At 43.5% G+C, this 12831-nt stretch overlaps 1 protein-coding gene across 27 annotated transcripts in view; it reads right to left on the reverse strand.

Moving 5' to 3' along the window:
- GPM6A (glycoprotein M6A) overlaps positions 1-12831 on the reverse strand; it is a 335818-nt gene that overhangs the window by 142791 nt on the left and 180196 nt on the right. For 2 of the 27 annotated variants that reach the window (XM_065596676.1, XM_065596669.1), the window contains exon 1: positions 9263-9367. The exons of the other annotated variants lie outside the window; for them this stretch is intronic. The gene's annotated coding sequence lies outside the window, so the exon portion shown is untranslated. Of the gene's footprint in view, positions 1-9262; positions 9368-12831 lie in introns of those variants that run through there. 27 annotated transcript variants of the gene reach the window in all.

Raw genomic sequence — 12831 nt, forward strand, 5'->3', positions numbered from 1 at the left:
GTACAAACTATGGATCTGATCAGGGTGCAGTGTCACAGCGTTATAGCTGCAGTGCAAGAAGCAAAAAGGGGAGCCCCATGGACAATGGAGTCAATTGTAAAAGCAAATGGGGATGTTTTCAAAGGTGACAAGTGCCTCAAAGGAAAGCTGCAGGCTCAAGAGCATGTTTACTGTCTGGGATTGGAAGTAGACCCCATAGTGGTCTTCCTTTGTGCTTATCACAAAGAAAAATTCCATCGGCACTACATAATCCAGTATGCAAAGAGCTCAAAAGTCTGCAGAGCAGGGGTATCATAGCACCTGTGCAGACCAGTACAGCTTGGACAACCAACACGATGATGGTAAAGAAGCCATCAGACAAACTGCACATCAGCATAGACCCAAAGCCACCGAACCAGGCATTGAAAAGATGCCACAATCTACAGCCTACAATTGATGACATCTTGCCAGAACTGTCCAAAGCCAGAGGGTTTGTCTACATGAATATTTAGTTTATGGCAAGCTGGGGTGTGAATCTACCCTGCACTAGCCTGCTGCGCTCTAACTGTCCACATGGACCCTGCTGATGAGCCTGAAGAGTTCGTTAATGCATTCTGAGCTAGTCCACTTTGAAACAGGACTAGATCAAAGTGCATTAACAAAATGTCATTATCCATAAGCAGGGTGCACATGGACAGCTGCACCATGGCAGGCTAGTCAGGATAGATCCATCCCTTAGCTTGCCACAAACCTAAGTTTTTGTAGACAAGCCCAGAATCTTTACAGTCTATGTGTGAGGAAAAGCTTCTGGCACATAAGCTTGAATAAACAATGCAGCATGCTGACAACCTTTGCAACACCATTTGGTGACTACAGATGGCTAAGCATGCCAATGGGCATAAACCCAGCACAGAGGTGTTCCAGAGAACACTCACTGCTGCGCTGGAAGGACTACCTGGGGGTGAAAATAATTGCAGACTATATGCTCATTGTAGCTGAAGGAGGCATTGACAGAGAAGCTGAATGAGACCATGACAGAAAACTGCAGCTTTTCTACAGTGATGCAGGGACAAGAACATAAAACTCAACCCAGAAAAAATGTGACTCAAACGGTGTGAGGTGACATATGTTAGACACCTGCTCACAGGAGAGGGATTGAAAGTGATTCTAACAATATCAAGGCAATCAGAGTCATGCCAGCTCCAGTCCAAGTTCTGTCCACACCTGCCTGCAGTAGCAGAATCCATGCTTCAGCTCACAAGACAGGATGTTGAATAGGACTGAGTAGATCCCTAATAGCAAGATCTGACATGCTGTTACATACTTGCAGAGCCCACGCATCTGAAGCCATGAAGAGGACACTGTGGTTGCTGAGACTGCAAGCGGACAGCAGAGACAGAGTGCAAACCATGGACGGGGGAGGAGGAGTCTTGGCCTTGAGCTAATCCCAAGACTATCAGGATGAGGCGCCAGTCCAGTGATGAGTGGGGCGCCCAGTGATACCACAAAACTCTAGACATCATGATGGCAAAGACCCTTTTTAGTGCTCCAAAGAGATTGCAGAGTATGTCGATGACTTCCAGTGCTACCAGGTAGAGATCAGATATTGTCCAGAACAATTACTGGTGTTAGCTGACACCCTGAGCAGGGCACATATACCCAGCATCAGTGAGTTGGGGGAAAGGAATCTGAACATTGATTACATTAACATGCTGCACTCTCTCCCGGTTTCAACAGTGAAGCTGATGGGAAGAGGCTATGGAACAGGACATCACACTACAGGCAGTCAAGAGAGCGTGCTAACAGGGTGGCCAGAAGACAAAAGTCAAATATTGGTAGGAGCAGAACCATATTTTCAAATTAAAGATGAGCTGAGTGTGCAGGGTGGAATTACATTTCGAGGACAGAGAGCTGTTACATAAGGATGTCATGCCAAAAATACACGCCTCACACCTGGGCATTTACAGCTGTCTTAAATGGGCTCGAGTGTGTGTTTACTGGCTAGGAATGAATACACGACTCCGCTCCATGATAGAAGGATACAACATCTGCCATCCATGTGATAGAAGCAGAAAAAGACTTACCACTTGAGTTACGCACCCAACCATTGGAAAAGGTGGGAGCAGGAAAAGCAGCACTTGATTACAGTGGACTACTGTTAAAATTTTTGAGAGGTTGATACCCTGCTTGATACAAGTAGCAAGTCAGTGATTGACAAACTGAAGACCCGCTTTGTGAGATATGGCATTCTGCACATCTTCACCAACAATGACCCCAATTTGCATAAGAAGAATTCAAGACATCTGCATGCAAATGAGAGCTTGACCACCACACCTCCTCCCCAGCATACCCATAGAGTCATGGTAAGGTGGAATCAGCCAAGATTCTTACACAAGGCTGCTTCAGACCTCTTTTGCTTTTTTGGCACACAGGAATATCCCATCACAGGGGTATTAAAACAGTCCAGTGCAGGTACTGATGAGAGGAAGGCCTAAAACTCTGATATCAATGAGGGGGAACCTGTTGCAACCAGAAGGATGAAGAGGAGATAGCCAACAATCAGAGAAAGCAGGCACTAAAATACAACAGGTCAGTTGAGCATCTACAGGCCCGATAATCCAGCCATTGGAGAGACCCCAGAAGGAGTGAACTAAAGGAGTCATGAGGGGTTCTGAGGCACCCAGTCATATGAGGTGACTGCGCAAGGGACAAGTGATCCAAAGGAACATGAGACACCTACAAGCCAGCAGACTCAACACCCAGGAAAGCCTACAGAGATCGTCACTGAATGGAGAGACAGAGAACCATCTGGAGGACAACTCCACAGGGAGGAAGGAGACACCACAGGGACACAGTTTGCTAGGCTCGGAGACAATTGACAAGAAGACAGAGGTAAGTCACTCCCAGCAAGGTCACCTGTTGAGGACACAAAACTATCTCAAAGACTATGTAACCGTAGTCTTCTCTGTGATAAAGACAAGACTCCAACTTGGCTATGTACTAGCAACCTCTGGCCGAAGGGAAAAGTGGTGGGGTCTGTGCATCAAATATTTGTTTTTAATATTTATATTAAAATGTCTGTAAAATAAGGAAGATGTACCATGATCAGTGGAACTGGAGTCAGAGAGCAAGTCTTCCCTGGAGAGACCATTTTGAAGGCACACCAGAGGAACAGGGAACACCGAGGAGTTAGGCTGCTCAGCCACTTGGAGAGAGCGGTCCACAGTGTTCAGTAAAGTTCCACGTGTTCAACTAAACATGCATTCAGCTTCACACTGTGAATGAAACACCATGGACCGTCAAGAACAGGTTCTTCTGTCCTAAAACTTGACACCTAGATTAGGTTGAAGACTGAGTTTGTGTTGGGACATCACCATATTTCCAACTCCAATGAACATGTCCCTACACTTTCAAAGAATTGCCTGGGATTTAGCCAGCTTTTCCCAGGGTGACAGCATTGTTCCAGGAAGAGGCCATACCAACTGAAATTTTTTTATAGAACTAACAATTAAACTGGAGTCAGTTGGTACAGATTCTCAATGATGATGGTAAAGGGCTAAGACCCCAACGCAAATCAGGTTGTGCCCCTCACCTTAATATTATATTACCTCTATGCTAAGGGCAAAATTCTCCTCTCCAATTTACATTTACAATGTACCACTCAGATATTTTGTTTCCTTAAGTGTGTGGAACTCTCACTGAAAATCAGATCCATTTTACCCTCATGTCATGCTAAAAGGTTCATACTTTTTAAGGTGTCAGAGTAGCAGCCATGTTAGTCTGTATCCGCAAAAAGAACAGGAGTACTTGTGGCACCTTAGAGACTAACAAATTTATTAGAGCATAAGCTTTCGTGGACTATAAATTTGTTAGTCTCTAAGGTGCCACAAGTACTCCTATACTTTTTAAGGTGCATTTGGGGACTGATGTTTAATGAGGGCGAGGTATTTTCTGTATCTCTACCACACTCTTTATTTGGTCCATTAGTTATGCTTGGGCTTGGCAGAATTCATTTTTATTTATCATTTGGATTGATGGTATCAATATCTATTTGAATGTATTTTTTAGATTTTTATTTATTTAAATTTTCACAGTTGTGGAAAATTATGAGGGGGTCAGATAATTATTTAATGAGAATACAAGTTGAGATTAAAAAATTAAAGGCTTATAACTACTAAAAACACAAATTAAAGAAGGAAAAGCTCTGTGTGGCTCAAAAACTTTTCTGTCTCACCAATAGAAGTTGGTCCAATAAAATATATTATCTCACCCACCTTGTCTCTAATGTTCTGGGACTGACACAGCTAAACCACACTGCATAAAACACAAATTGTCAAAATCAAGTGTTAAAGTATACAAAATAAATACCCTTAAATCAAACTCTAATATGTTCTCAAGCAGCATTTTTCCTTACCTTGCCTTGCTGTAAATTTGGAAAATATTTTTCATCATTTTGTGTGTGTACATTTTAATGGATGTTTAATAACATATACCGATAAAAATCACACCTAACTTTCTTTTCCTCACATTAATTGTGCTTTTAACGAATTGCCAGGGACACCTAAAGTATAAGATGGCTGGCCCTTTAGGGTTTATACGTCAAAAATAAACAAACATAAATGAAGTACCCAGGTGTTTAGGAAGTAAAGAATATCAGAGCCTACATCCACCAGAGAATTTTTGTCTTGACATATTCCTTCATCTGTCAATTTACAGAATAAGAAAATATTATCTCCTGGCGGTCCTTTGCTCCCCTCACTGGATCGGAAAGGACTAGGGCCATCCATACCAGGCTGTAGTACAGGACTGATGTGCAATGGGGAACAGGCTGCCCTCCATAAGTGGATGTATTCTCCTGCATCCTGGGAAGTTCCAGGAAGCACTTATCCTCTTTCAGACTCTGCACTAATCCTTCAAATCGGCTATGTCTTAAAGATATGAGCTAATTATATTAGTAACATCTTGTTTTCTAATCTCTATTTCTGTGTTATAATGTATTAATGGCTGCTTTTAATTAAAGGAATTCTGTGTTATTCCGTGTATGTGATATAAAAATGGTAGGGACAGAGCAATCCATTCATTGCCCTGAGCACCGAGGGAACATAATTCCCTCCCCTCTTCCCAAAATGCAGTCATATAAGGGTTGGGCAGAAACTGTCCACAATGAATTGCTGAGTGGGCGAAGAGTGAACAGACAGAATTAGAATTAATGGTAATCATAACAGGCATAAAATTGATTTGGTTGGCTAATTCTGCATTTTTAACTTGGGATGCTGCTAGTTATAGGAGAAAAAAGGCAATAGTTGCTATAGCAACAGGACTACAGCTAGAGCCTACATTGCAAATGCCACTGTTCTTGGCTGACAAAGCAGAGCAATGGTGTAAGCTGGAGTACACAAACACTGCGGAACATTGACTTCAGCTGAATCTAACAAAAATGGATTTCAACATCATTTCTGAGTAATGAGTATGAAAAAGAATGTTTTTGAACCATTTTTTTAACCAAAAAATGATTCCTGAACTGAAATTTACAATTGTCACCTTTAAAATCCAAGCATTTGACACTTGTCACTATCTGAGATAACCACACATTTCCCCTGTACCCAGGGAAGGCAATATCTGTGGTATAATATATAGCAGATGGCCAAATTACTTAATTTTTAGTACATTTCAATTGAAATAAAAATTAAATGCCCTTAATGATGGACCCTTAAAATGATGCTTCTAAGGAAGGATATGACAGATCATTATTTACTAGTGCATCTAATAAGCACTACCACAATGCACACCATTTTTATGGAGGCTTTGCAATCAGTATCGGAAAAGAAAAAATTGTAAAAGCAAAAAATCTGAGAAAACAAAATGGGAAACTTTTTAAAAATACCTAAGTAAACGATGCATAAGCTTGAGGGTCAAAATACTATTGTAATATAAATTAATCTTTAATCCTGAACCACATTATTCTTCAATATGAAACAACTATCAGATAGGTAAGTTTGTTATCCCTGTTATCACACCTGAGTTATTTACTGTATAGAATGGCAAAACGGACCTAAATTCAGACTTGTGGAGGTCTAATTTTGTGTGTTTTTTACCCTCTTAAGTCAGCATGAAATACGTGTTGAACATTAGGCCTATTCTAAAAACCAATATCAACCACAGAATTAAAGAATTGCAGTGGGCTCATCTGCTCTAAACAGGTGCCCCAAGACAGGCAGTACTGATATTTACTAGAGAAAATAAAGAAACACTCCAAGAAATAGGAGGGCTACCGTATCTCAGACCTGAAACACACTGAAATGTTTTTAGATTCCCCCTTCCCCTCCTTTTTACTCTGGCCATAGTCATCATTAATCTATCACTAGCAGTGACACATACTCTATCTATAATAGTGACATATTTTTCAAAAATGATTTTAAGGAAACTGCAGTTTGAATTTTAAATAATCCCCTGACATCCCCAGTGACTCTGCTAGAAGCAGCACTTCAGTCTCCACTATGTGCTGTGACTTACTCATTTTAAAAAAAATTAACTTCTTTAAGTACATTGTGAGGTTAATTCAGGTAGCTGCCATTGAACATATAGACATGGTATTATCATAACAAGCAAGGATGCTGGTATAGAATGAATGTTTTAGTTTTGATTCTAAACTGGTAATGCTAATCTGACACTGGAATCCACCACGGGTGAAAAGTCAGAGGTTTGATGCCGTTTTGACAGGGGATCAACGTTCAATGACAGGGGGTCAATGTTTGTGGGTAAAGAGCTGATTAGCCGAACAGATGTTTTGAAGACCCAGCTGTCCTAACCCAAGAGATAAGAGAGAAAGGCTCCAGATCTTTGCTTTGGTAGACTACTGGAGCAATGAAATATGAGTTCTAGACAAAAGCAATTATAGTCAGGCTCTCATAGCATAGTTAGCAGAATAAGCATTAGTTTCCTATTGATAAGATTGCTCTTTCATTCTTCTGGTAGTTAGCTATTTTTAAAGTCGTTTCTTTGTTACATTAAGGTAATTACTTCAGAAAGCCTGACTCATCTTTACTCATTTTATAACTAAATAGACAGACACATAGGTAATTACATCTCCTGTTTTTTTCTTTAACATTGTGGTTATGCTTTTATTGACAAACCCAGATCTCATTGAAGACAATGGTAGCATTCTGTTATTTTCAGAACAACAGCAGGCACTTAATTTCCAACACAGTATTTGGAACAAGGTGAAGAGAGGGGAGGTTGGTAACTCTCTATGTGTCTTAGAAGGAAATCAGGAAAGCTACCTATAGCCATGAGATCAATTATATAATACAAGAAAACAAGAGTAAATTTGGTAGTAAACTTGGTCCTGCTAGTGAAGGCAGGTGCCTGGACTCTATGACCTTTCAGAGTCCCTTCCAGTTCTATGAGATAGGTATATTTCCATATATTTTAGCAGCCACTCAATATTTTTTTCATTTTATTATTTAACATGAGTGTAATCCTGCATGGCAATTAATAAAATCCTTTAATGAAAATCCACCAAATTCCTTTGTTGCACGCAGCTAATAGATCTGCAACAAAAGTTGTGTACTATAAGATGAAGTAGATTATTTTATAAAAACTACTGATAATGTGAAGAGAATGCTTTTTTAAATGTGTGTTTCCAGCAAAGCTATGGAAAGTGACATTCTGTAAGCTAATTATGGTTTATCGCTACAGAGAAATTTTGGAAAGAGAATTTGGAAGAAACAGCTACTTTAAATGAAACCTGGTTAAAAGCCAGGCTTTTAACCAACTGGCCATCATGGTACTGCCAAACTCAAGGGATCAAAATCACAAGTCAAATCCCCCAAAATCCTGAGATCCCATGCATCATGAGAACTTAAAAACATCACCATTTTTTTAAGTCTTTCTTTTGACTTTTTAAACTTTCCTCCAGCTATGTCCGTGTGATCATTTCAGGTTGAAAGTCAACCTTTACTGCACACAAAAACACATGTTTCTCCATGGCTGCTCAGCTGAAGACTCGAATTGCTGTCTCCTTACCCCTAAGATAGGGGAACAGCCATTCGTTTCCTCTTACTGACTTGACTGGGGTTCTCCCCTTCCCCTGGGGCTCTCCCCTTCCCCAGACTCAGCAGTACTACTTCCCTGACTCCCCCCACCATTCCCCAAGGTTTCCCCTCTGCCTACATCTCAAGTGAAGAAGTCAAGGCAGCAGGAAGCAGTGAAATGTTGCTCCTTGGTCCCCAGACCCAAGAGCAGCTTTTCCCTCACTCCCTGCTCCACAAATCCTCATGGCTATAGGACAAAACACTGAAGGCAGGGTTCAGAGACAGGACAGGTCTTTGTCCTTACCGCCAAGGCTCTCGCATACAGCTCTGCCCAACCCTGGAAAAGCGCATGAATAGAAGAGTTTGTAACATCATCACAACAGCTCCTCCTACAGGCTCAAAAATCTCATGACTAGTGATCAGTTCACAAAAGTCGGCAATACTACCTTCCTCTGGACGCTCATGCTTAGTTTTTCTCATGTGTGATGCCATTTGTGACAGAGAATGTTCTATATGTTAACATAACTTTGTGTCCCCAGAATTTTTCTGAAACTATGCCCCTTACCCATCACTACCCCTTAGACTGGGGGAGCTGCCATTCTAACCCCTTCTATATCCCATCCCCATCACTATCCCTCACATGCCCCATAGCCACCATATTCCTCTGCACCCCATTCCCTGCCACTCCTAACTCTGAGTCCTGCTCCCAATCTGCTCCCCCCACATCTTCCCCCAAATTGGCTGTCACGCTATGGTTCAGGGGCTGGACAGGACACAGGGACTGTGAGGAGCAGCAATATCTCTGCTGATCCTCACAGTCCTGCGTCCTGTCCAGCCACTGAACCATAGCGTGACAGCCAATTTGGGGGAGGATGTGGCTTCAGTCTCACTGAAAAGAGTGGGATGTGGTAGTCAACTTTATTAAGAGCCGCCTTATCTCCACATGCAGATTGAGTGTAGGGAAACAGTGGCCATCTTGCTGGCTTCAGACAGTAATAGTAGATTATCCATAGAATATTAGGGTTGGAAGGGACCTCAGGAGGTCATCTAGTCCAACCCCCTGCTCTTAGCAGGACCAATCCCCAGACAGATTTTTACCCCAGTTCCCTAAATTGAACCCTCAAGGATTGAGCTCACAACCCTGGGTTTAGCAGGCCAATGCTCAAACCACTGAGCTATCCCTCCCACTCTGTGTAGCTCAAAAGCTTGTCTCTCTCACCAACAGACATTGGTTCAATAAAAGATATTACCTCATCCAGCTTGTCTCTCTAGGAGATGCTGGTTGTTTTGAATGAGGGGAAATTTGTGAGTTGACAGCCTTTCATCATATCTTCATAAGATAGGTAAAAAACACCCTAGACACAATAAAATCACCAGTGTTAGCAATACGGTATCAGATTATATACATCTTGTTTAAACAATGAAATCCTATTAAATTTATATCACATACAATTACATATAAAGAGTCTAAGGGTCTGTCTATACCGCATCATGGGGTGTTATTGCAACTCACGTCGACGTTTCTGAGCTAGACTTAATTTAACTAGTTCAGGTACCAGAGCAGTGAAGCCACAGCAGCATGCACTTCATCGTGGGCTGTACAAACATTCCGAGAACCGTCAGTAATTACTTGAGCAGCTAGCCTGCACCGAAGCATGTGCTGCCGCAGCTTCACTGCACCAGTACCCAAGCCAGCTAGATTAAAACTATCTCAGGTATGTCTCCACAAGCAGCAATCACACCCCATGATTGCATACAAATACACTCTAAGTGAACCCAAACTCCAGGTTAGGAATAGTAAAAGAATCTATCTGCCTAGTTAAATTAATCTGACTATCAGATAAGTAAATCTGCCATAGATCAAGCTAACCGCAAGGCTATAGATATGACAAAACCTCATCAGAGCACATGATTGATAAAGAAATTTACTTTTCATTGAACATAAAGAAAGTCTTCAGCATGATCTGATAGAGTCTTGTTATTAATCTACTCTGTTGTGTAAAAGAAGGTAAAATAATATTGCAATTTCATGTACTGAATTACACATTTTATATTTTATTCTACAATTTGCAATTCCACAGCTAAATGGAGGCAATAGCTATTATGCTGTGCAGTGCGTTACAACACTTTCTAGTTTAACAAAACAAGAACATGTACATTTTTTTAAAAGCAAAAAATGCATTTTATTCATAATTTAAAAAGGTTTGCACAGTATATAACTAAGCTAAATAGAGAGCTCTAGATAGATTACAGGAAACGATGACTAAAACGATGAGCATTTAAAGAACTTCACAGTACATTTTGCTGCTAAATTCTCTTTGTGCCTTTAAAAATTTCCCCTACACTTTCTTCCATAAACAACTGTGTATATTTTCATAGAATTACATACCATATCTGCCTGTACAAGAAATCATTAATGCTAAAGAAAAACATCCTAACTATACAAGCTCCACTTGACACTTTTAATGGATTTTATGCTTCTGAAAATAGGGAGCACCAACAGATTTGCTTGGCCAAACATAATACATCATTTGAAAATGAAAATACATACATGCATACTTGCCTGTGTTCCTCTTATTACCTGTAGTAGATTCATAGATTCCAAAGCCAGAAAAAATGGTTACCTACCTTTTCGTAACTGTTGTTCTTCGAGATGTGTTGTTCATGTCCATTCCACATTAGGTGTGCGCGCACCGCGTGCACGAGCGTTAGAAACTTTTCCCTTAGCGGTACCCTCCGTGCATATATATCCCCGCTGGCCCGACCCCCTCCAGTTCCTTCTTGCCGGCGACTCTGACAGAGGGGTAGGAGGGCCGGCAGTGGAATGGATGTGAACAGCACATCTCAAAGAACAACAGTTACGAAAAGGTAGGTAACCATTTTTTCTTCTCTGAGTGCTTGTTCACGTCCATTCCACATTAGGTGAATCACAAGCTTACCTTTGGAGGAGGGTAGGAGTCACAGAACAATTGATCGGAGGACCGCCCTGCCAACTGCCGCATCCTCTCGGGCCTGCTGTTTGACCGGGTAGTGGGTCGTAAAGGTATGCACCAATGACCAGGTGGCTGCTCTGCAGATCTCCTGGATCGGGACCTGTGCCAGGAAAGCCGCTGAAGCTGCTTGCGCCCTGGTCAAGTGGGCTGTGACCATTGGGGCTGGAACACCTGCGAGGTCATAACATGCCCGAATGCAGTCTGTAATCCAGGAGGAGATTCGCTGCGCCGACACCGGAGGCCTCTCATCCTTTCCCCCACGGCCACAAACAGCTGCGTGGATTTACGAAAGAGCTTGGTGCACTCCAAGTAGAACGCCAATGCTTGATGGACATCCAGGGTATGTAGGCTGCAGTGACTCGGGTCCGCATGGGGCTTGGGGAAAAACACCGGCAGACAAACGTCCTGCCCTAGATGGAATTGTGAGACCACCTTTGGGAGGAACTTGGGGTGTGGGCGGAGCTGCGTCTTGTCTTTATGAAATACTCCGCAGGGCTCCGAGGTGAGTGCCCTCAGCTCAGATACCCTTCTGGCCAAGGTGATGGCTACCAGGAATGCCACCTTCCAGGAAAGGTGGAGGAGGGAGCAGGTAGCAAGGGGCTTGAACAGGGGCCCCATGAGTTTAGAAAGGACTAAGTTGGATTCCATTCAGGGACTGGGGGACGTGAGTAAGGGAACACCCTCTCCAGTCCCTTAAGGAACCACCCCATCATTGGGTGGGAAAACACCGAGCCCCCTGAAAGCCCCGGGTGGAAGGCGGAGATGGCCGCCAGATGCAGTCTGATCAAGGACGGGGCCAGCCTGAGGTGCAGTAGGTACTCTAGAATGGTAGGCACCGGAGCCTGGCGTGGCTGAACCTATTGAGGCCCACACCAGCACGAGAACCTCTTCCACTTGGCCAGGGAAGTCGCCCTGGTAGAGGGCTTCCTACTACCAAGTAGAACCTGCTGCACAGGGAGGGAGCACTGGCTCTCCAAAGCGTTCAGCCACAGAGCTTCCATGGCATTATATGCAGTGATTGCAGGTCGGGGTGGAGGAGCTGTCCTCCGTGATGAGGTCCTGGTGTAGGGGCAAGGTTACCAGGCTTACACCAACAGCTCCAAGAGCGTGGTGAACCAGTGCTGGCGGGGCCAGGCCAGGGCAATGAGGATGACCACCTCCCCCATCCCTGCGCACTTTGAGCAGGACCTTGTGCACCAGAGGAAGCGGTGGGGGGAGGCGTATTTCAATTCCCATCCCCACGGGATCGTGAACGCATCTGCTATTGAGCCCGGGCTGCGGCCCTGGAACAAGCAGAACTGCAGGCACTGGGCATTGCCCCCGATGGCAAACAGGTCTACCCGGGGAAACCCCCACTTGCGGAAGAGCGAATACATGACATCCGCTCTGAGTGTCCAATCGTGCATGCGGTACGACCTGCTGAGGTGATCCGCCAGTTCATTCCGCACCCCCGGGAGATGTGATGCCTCAAGGCAAATGGCGTGGGCTATGCAAAAGTCCCAGAGGAGGAGAGCCTCGTGGCAGAGCTGCAAGGAACAGGCTCTGCCCTGCTTGTTTATGTAAAACATGGCGGTCGTGTTGTCCATCAGAACTGTCACGCTGTGACCACTCAAAGTGGCGTGAAAGATCTGGCAGGCTAAACGAACTGCCCTGAGTTCCTTCACATTGATATGGAGCAACTACTCCACTCCCGACCAAAAGCCCTGAGTCTTGAGATTCCCCTAGGTGAGCACCCCATCCGAGGTCTGACATGTCCATCACAAGTGTCAGGTCCGGCTGCTGTGCAGCAAAGGGGATGCCTTCGCAAACCACTGTCTGGGACACCC

The sequence above is a fragment of the Chrysemys picta genome, chromosome 5, assembly GCF_011386835.1.
Source record: "Chrysemys picta bellii isolate R12L10 chromosome 5, ASM1138683v2, whole genome shotgun sequence".
Classification (NCBI taxonomy): domain Eukaryota; kingdom Metazoa; phylum Chordata; order Testudines; family Emydidae; genus Chrysemys; species Chrysemys picta.